This window comes from Rattus norvegicus, chromosome 3 (genome assembly GCF_021556685.1).
Source record: "Rattus norvegicus strain SHRSP/BbbUtx chromosome 3, alternate assembly SHRSP_T2T, whole genome shotgun sequence".
NCBI classification, from domain to species: Eukaryota; Metazoa; Chordata; class Mammalia; order Rodentia; family Muridae; genus Rattus; species Rattus norvegicus.
This window is the reverse complement of record NC_141536.1, coordinates 151,179,619-151,187,139: the sequence shown is the minus strand read 5'-3', so window position 1 is coordinate 151,187,139 and position 7,521 is coordinate 151,179,619. Positions and strand designations below refer to the sequence as shown.

The 7,521-nt window shown below is 45.6% G+C and overlaps 1 pseudogene; it reads right to left on the bottom strand.

Annotated features, from left to right (window-relative positions):
* Positions 1-1,856: 1,856 nt before the first annotated feature.
* LOC120102062 (small nucleolar RNA SNORA17) lies at positions 1,857-1,979 on the bottom strand (annotated as a pseudogene).
* Between the last annotated feature and the right edge of the window lie 5,542 nt (positions 1,980-7,521).

The following is a 7,521-nucleotide window of genomic DNA, read 5'->3' as shown; positions in this document are numbered from 1 at the left end:
CTCACCGTGGAAGCTGTAGTATGTCACAGTATGTCCCACAGTGTCCACACTTCTTTTCTTGTTCATTGCAATGACTTGTTGGTACGAAGCCTCAGGTTTTTGCTAGTTTATCAATATTGGAACTTCACTGAGTCTCCTCCTGTTGTGCCCTGAGTCATGGAGATCTTGTGGTTTTGGATCTGTAGGACTGACCCCTTCATTCACTCCAGCATTTCATTGATTGGGTAGATATGGGGTTGGCCAATTCAAAGCCTTGGATCTGAGAGGTATCTGACCTGGTTAGCTCACTGGCTCTTCTGCGCTCACCCTTGGGGCTGGCCTACCAGCATTCCACCAAAAGCAGGGACAGCTCTACCCTGCTGCCCAGGTGAGGTGCAGGGCCTGCATCTGAGTGTTATAGCTGGTGAGGACATTGCCAGTTCTCCCATTCTCATGTTACTGGGACCAGCTCTCCTGCCTGCCATAGATGGGGAGGGAGGAATGAGGGAGGGGAAGAGGGGATCTCTCCCTCATCCTCATCACCTCCCAGAAGACAGGAGTCAGGGCCATCTTTCCTGTGTTCATACCTCAGGGTTGGCTTGCCCACAACCTCCACATCTAGGGCTCTACGGTGCTGCTCAGGCAATGCAGGACCAGCTCTCTAAAGTGCTGCAGCAGGGAAGGGGAAGTTCTGTTCTCATGACCCCATCGGGGCCAGCAATCCTGCCTGCCACCAGTGGCCAGGGCAAAAAGGAGGGGATCTCCCCCTCACCAATGCCACCGCACAACAGACAAGAGGTAGGGCTTGCTCTCCTACAATCACATCCTTGGGGCTGGTTTGTCCACACTCCCTCCATCAAAGTCAGCCTTACAATGCTACCCAAGTGAGGTGCAGGGCCTACTCCCCTGAGTGTTACAGCTGGAGAGGGGCAGGGACAGTTCTCCTGCTCTCATGCACAGCCCTCAGATATTAACATGTCCTCAGGGTGGAAGCCAGCCCAGAAATGCCTGCCTGGCCTTTGGTGGTAACTGCTGCAGGGCCACAGATCCAGACATGGTCCCCCCAGTGACAGCATAGGCCAGGACCCCACCACGGTCCCAGGTGGCATCACTGGCTACTCACATCAGACTGCCCCTCACTACCCTCCAGTCTCCAGTTCTGCCTCTTTTCATTGTGCCTGCATCCTCCTGTTTCTATTTCTCATCTATTTCTCTACCACTTACTTGCTCCTCTTAGTGGCACCGGTGGTCTCAGTGTCTTGGATCCTCTCAGGAGTGATCTCAGGAGGGCTGTGTCTTACGGGGCCAGGCCGGGGTCATTCCAGGCATGGTCTGCCTCATAGACCTCTATGGTGCTGGGCTGGTGGTCATCTCAAGCTATCTCCCTGTCTGGGCCTCATGTTGTCAGTCTGGTGGTCATCTGGGGCTCACTCCTTTCCTAGCCCTTCCAAGTGGCCCCATGAGAGGGTTGTTTGTCTCTGTCCCCAATCCAGCCCAGCCCAGTCCAACCCATGGTTGCAAGTGTGATTCTTCTTGTCTCTGGCTTACTCCCTGTCCTGGGAGTCCATTCACGTAGCCTGTGTGTTGCTAGACTGGTACTTAGGTTAGCTCCCTGTCTAGGTGCCCTGGTGCTGGTCTGGTGGTTGTCTAGTGCTTGCCCCTCACCCAGTCTGCATCTGAATGACTCCATGCTAAAGTGGTCTGTCTCAGGCTCACTCCTGAGGCTCTTGGTTGCAGATGGGGTTCTTCTAGTCTCTGTCTTCCTCCTGGACCTGGAAGTCCTGTGCAGCACCGGACTGGTGGTCATCTTATACTAGCTCCCTGTTTGGGCTCTCTGGAAATGGATTGGTGGTGTTTCAGGCTCACTTATTTTCCCCACAGGGAAAATCATTCAGATGTTCATAGATCAGAACACAGAGTGTAGACATGGCCTCTCTCCTCTCTGCCACCTACTTATGCTCATGTGACACAGCCACACCTGTAATGCCTCTAGGGACAGGGCAGTGATGAATCTCTTGAGCAGTGTGAGGGATCACTGTGGGTCAGAGTCAAGGGCTTAATCCCATCACAATGTGCTCATTGCTTCTGTCTGATCTGTCTCCCATCTGTAAGGTCAGGAAGAGGAGGACAGGGGCACACTAGCCAATTCGTACCCTGAATCAAGACTGCTAATGTCCCGTGGGGACGATTAGCTCCTCTCTGCTGTCCTAGGTTCTCCAGGATCCTCCTTTACTTCCTCTTCTCCTCTTGATTTCATGATGGCTGGACATGCTGGGGCAGGGCAGGAAGAAAGAGTGGGTGCTTCTTGATATGTCCATTGATGTCAAACTGCATTTTTGAATACAGAGTAATGCCAGGAGCTTGAATTTCTGCCCCCGTGAGAGTTTTCTTTAGAATTATTGCCCTGGTGCTATGCCCGGCAGTCTTAGGTTTACAAATGGCTGTTTCAGGGAAAGCTCAGCAGACAGAATAGCGAAGTCAGGAGCACAGGGTTTGTGTTGACTCTATAGGACTGAAGAGGACCAAGCCTGGACCAGCGAGGTGTGAAGAGCCTGCTGAGCCCCTTAGTTTGAGTGCATTGCCTTCTCTGAACCCCACTTTTCTCACCAGTAAAATGCAACACCATTTGAATGGTGTTAAACAGATGCCAGGTGCCAAGTGTCCGGCACACAGTAGGTGCGCAACAAACATGTTTGCCTTCCATCCCTTCCTTGGGAACAGGCAGACAGTTCCCTTTCCTCAGCCAGCAAGCCCCACTGTGCCTACAACTCTGGGTTTGCTTGTAGTAATTAGACTTCGGCAGCCGACAGTATCCAAACCTGCAGTGTTATCTGCTCCTCAAGCTGTTTGAGTTGATATACAGTTGGGTGGTAGATGACAGCTTGTTTATCCAGTGAAGCTGTAAAATATCCCGTGGAGTAAACACACAGAAAAGCCCATTTGTCTTGTCTTTTGCCGTCACCCCCACATGGTCAGAAGGGAGGCTTTCCTCTTGTCTTCCTGGCAGCTTCCTCCTCCAGCATCTTTTGCTGGACCCTTGTCTGCCCTTGCCTGGCAATGCCTGAGCTGCCTCAGCCTCTCACTGTGATACCCTCAGAAATACTCAAGCTGTACGGGCTGCTCTCAAGCGCCCAACCCTAACCTAGGCTGTTCCACATTAGACACAACCCTTTAGATGCTCTCCCACCTGCACAGCATGCCAGACAGAAACCGCCTTCCTTCCCACACTCAGTGCTTCTGGCTTCCTGGTTCCAGTCATTGGTAAGTCTGGGTAGTCATTCCCTGAAGTACAAATCCCAGTGCCTCTAGGTGTCTTACCCTTTCTTGTGTGCATCCCCACCAAAGGACCTGTCCTTGTTCTCTCTATGCTTTCTACCCAGGCTTCATGAGATAGCGCAGTGCATAAGCGCTTAGCCCCAAGCCTGATGACCTGAGCCCATTTTTTTTGAACCCACTTGATGTAAAGAGAAAACTAATGCTTACTTGTACACATATACCATGACACATGTGTACCATGTCATGCGCACTTGCCCCCTCCCAATAAAAAATAAATAAGCAAATTAATATAAAACTAAAAAGAAGTAAAACATCACAACTGCCCTTCCCGCCATGACCTCTCTGAAGAAAGGCTCTCTTGAATTCCCACCATCCACTCCCTCCTTCTGCAGGACAGCGGCTAAAGGGATGCTTCTAGAACACACCCAGAATGATAGATCTGAACAAGGTAAAGGAAGAAATTTATGAGGGTCAGAAAAATGAACTCAGAGTGGTTAGTTTTTTTCTTCCAGTTTTAACATTATCTTCTTACTAGAAGACAGAAAGGCCACTCATGGGCATGAGTGGAATTAATATTGTGGAATGGCTATATTACTAAAATCAATCCATAGGTTTAGAGCAATTTCTATATAAATTCAAATAATATCCTTCACAGGATTAGAAAACAAAACAACTCTAAAATTTATATAGAAATACCCATCCCCCCTTCTGTCTGTTCCTTTCTGCTGAGACAGACTGCTAGCTAGTCTGCTCCCTGGAAGAGGCTATATCCTGAGACATAACAGAGGATCTGCTGCACTCAGAATTTGGTAAGAAACCATACCCCCAAAGTCCTACAGCAGCTGCTGGGGCCAGTGGCCTCGGGGATCCACCATCCCCCAATACCCCTTCTGCCTGGTCCTTGCTGTTGGGACAGACTGCTAACTAGTCTGCTTCCTGGAAGATGCTATATCCTGAGGTTTACCAGAGGATCCGCTGCTCTCAGAACATTTGACATCATATCCTGACACCAGATAAACCACTACACTCAAAACATTTGATACCATATCCTGAGCATCCCAGGAGATCTGCTGCACCCAGGGCATCTGACACCACAACCGGAGACATCCTAGGAGATCCACTGCACTGAAGGCATCCCAGGAATTCCTCTATACACAGGGCAACTGGGCAATTGACACCACAGTCTAAAGACTTCCCAGGGGCTCTGATGCATGCAGAGCAACCCAGAAGACTGAAAGCCTCCCTGGAGTTCTGCTGTACACAAGGAAACAGAAACCACAGTCCACTGAACCCCACTTCTCCTCGGAGAACAGCTTCACACAGGACAACAGAGTGACTGTGCCTCCTCTGAAGACCCAACAATCTGAAGACCCTCTAGGAGATCTACTGTAGCCAGGGCAACAAATCAGCAGCTTCTCTGTCCCTCTGAAGACTCCCCCAGTTGGAAGGCCCCACAGGAGGTCTGCTATAGCCAGGGCCACAGGCCTACCAGGAACCTGTTGCAACCCAGGGACAAAAGAGGCAGACTCCAGACAGAGTCACCCAGACAAGCAAACACTAGGGATAACCAGATGGTGAGAGGCAAGTGTAAGACCATAAGCAACAGAAGCCAATATATGTGGGCATCATCAGAACCCAGTTCTCCCACCACAGTAAGCCCTGAATACACCAACACACCTGAAAACCAGGAAACTGACCTAAAATTATATCTCATGAAAATAATACAGTCCTTTAAAGGGGATATAAATAGCTCACTGAAAGAAATACAGGAAAACACAGGTAAACAATAGAAGCCCTTAAAGAGGAAACAGATACATCCCTTAAAGAAATACAAGAAAACATAATCAAACAGGTAAAGGAATTGGATAAAGCAGTCCAAGACCTAAAAGTGAAAGTAGAAACAATAAAGAAAACATAAATGGAAGCAAAGCAGGAAATGAAAACCTAGGAAAGAGATCAGGAATTAAAGATGTAAGTATCACCAACAGAATACAAAAGATAGAAGAGAGAATCTCTTGTGTAAAAGATACTGTAGAAGAGATTGACACAACAGTCAAAGAAAGTTCAAAGCATAAAAAAACCCTCCTAACCCAAAACATCCAGGAAATTTAGGACACAATGAAAAGACAAAATCAAAGAATAATTGGAATAGAGGAGAATGAAGAATCCCAGCTCAAAGGAACTGAAAACATCTTCAACAAAATCATAGAAGAAAATTTCCCCAACCTAAAGAAAGAGATAGGCATAAAGGTACAAGGAGCCTATAGAACACCAAACAAATGAGACTAGAAAAGAAAATCCTCTCATCACATAACAGCCAAAGGACTAAATTCACAGACCAAAGAAAGAATATTAAAAGCTGCAAGGGAAGAGGGTCAAGTAACATACAAAGGCAGACCTATCAGAATCACACCAGACTTCTCAACTATATTACACCAGACTATGAAAGCCAGAAGAGCCTGATCAGAGGTCATGCAGACTCTAAGAGAACACAAATGCCAGGCCAGGCTACTATTCCCAGCAAAACTCTCAATCAACATAGATGCAGAAACCAAAATACTCCAGGACAAAACCAAATTCAAACAGTATCTATCTACCAATCCAGCCCTACAGAAGATCCTAGAAGGAAAACTCCAAAGCAAGGAAGATACCTCTACCAAAGAAAAGACAAGATAGTAAGCCTCTCACAACAAAGTCAAAAGGAGAAAAACCACAAGCACATAAAGCTACCTACAAAAAAAAAATAACAGGAACCAACAGTCTTCTGTCTTTACTGTCTCTCAATATTAATGGACTCAACTCACCTATAAAAAGACATAAGCTAACAGATTGGATACACAAACACATTCAAAAAACACACCTCAATAACAAAGACAGACACTATCTCAGAGTAAAAGGATGGAAAAAGGTCTTCCAACCACATAGTCCCAAGAAACAAGCTGGAGTTGCCATCCTAATATTCAATAAAATAGACCTTGAATCAAAAGTTATCAAGCATCATGAGGAAGGACACTTCATATTCATCAAAGGGAAAACACACCAAGAGAAAGTCTCAATTCTGGACATCTACGCCCCAAATGTAAGGGCACCCACATCCATAAAAGAAACTTTACTAAAGTTCAAAACACACATTGATCCCCACACAGTTGTAGTGGGCAACTTCAACACCCCACTCTGACCAATGGAGAGGTCATTGAGACAGAAATTAAACAAAGACACAGTGAGACTAATAGGTTATGAACCAAATGGATTTAACAGATATCTACAGAACATTTCACCCTAAAACAGAAGAATAGAATACACTTTCATTTCAGCGTCTCATGGTACCTTCTCCAAAATTGACCATATAATTTTGTCACAAAACAACCCTCAACTGATACAAGAAGATTGGGATAATCTCATGCATCCTATCAGATCACCATGGCCTAAAGCTGGTCTTTAATAACAGCAAAAACAATGGAAAACCTACATACGTGTGGAAACTGAACAACTCTCTACTCGATGATAATTTGGTCAGGGATGAAATAAAGAAAGAAATTAAAGACTTCCTGGAATTTAATGAAAATATGACACACCATACCCAAACTTTTGGGACACAATGAAAGCAATGCTAAGAGGAAAATTCATAGCACTAAGTGCATTGGTGAAGAAACTGGAGAGATCTTACACTAGCAACTTAACAGCACACCTGAGATCTCTAGAACAAAAAGAAACAAACTAACCCAAGAGGAGTAGACAGCAGGAAAGAGTCAAACTCAGGTCTGAAATCAACCAAATAGAAACAAAGAGAACAATACAAAGAATCAGCAAAACCAAAAACTGGTTCTTTCAGAGAATCAACAAGATAGATAAACCCCTAGTCAAACTAACTGAAGGGCCCAGACGCAGTATCTAAAATAACAAAATCAGAAATGAAAAGGAGACAGAACAACAGAAACAGAAGAAATTAAAAAAAATCATCAGATTCTACTACAAAAGCCTATACTCAACAAAACTGGAAAATTTAGATGAAATGGATGGTTTTCTAGACAGATACCACATACTAAAATTAAATCAAGAGCAGGTAAATTGTCTAAACAGGCCCATATCCCATAAGGAAATAGAAGTCATTAAAAACCTCCCAACCAAAAAGAGCCCAGGGCCAGATGGATTTAGTTCAGAATTCTACCAGACCTTCAAAGAAGACATGATACCAATATTCTTCAAACTATTTCATAAAATAAAAACAGAAGGAACACTACCTAATTCATTCTATGAAGCCACAAT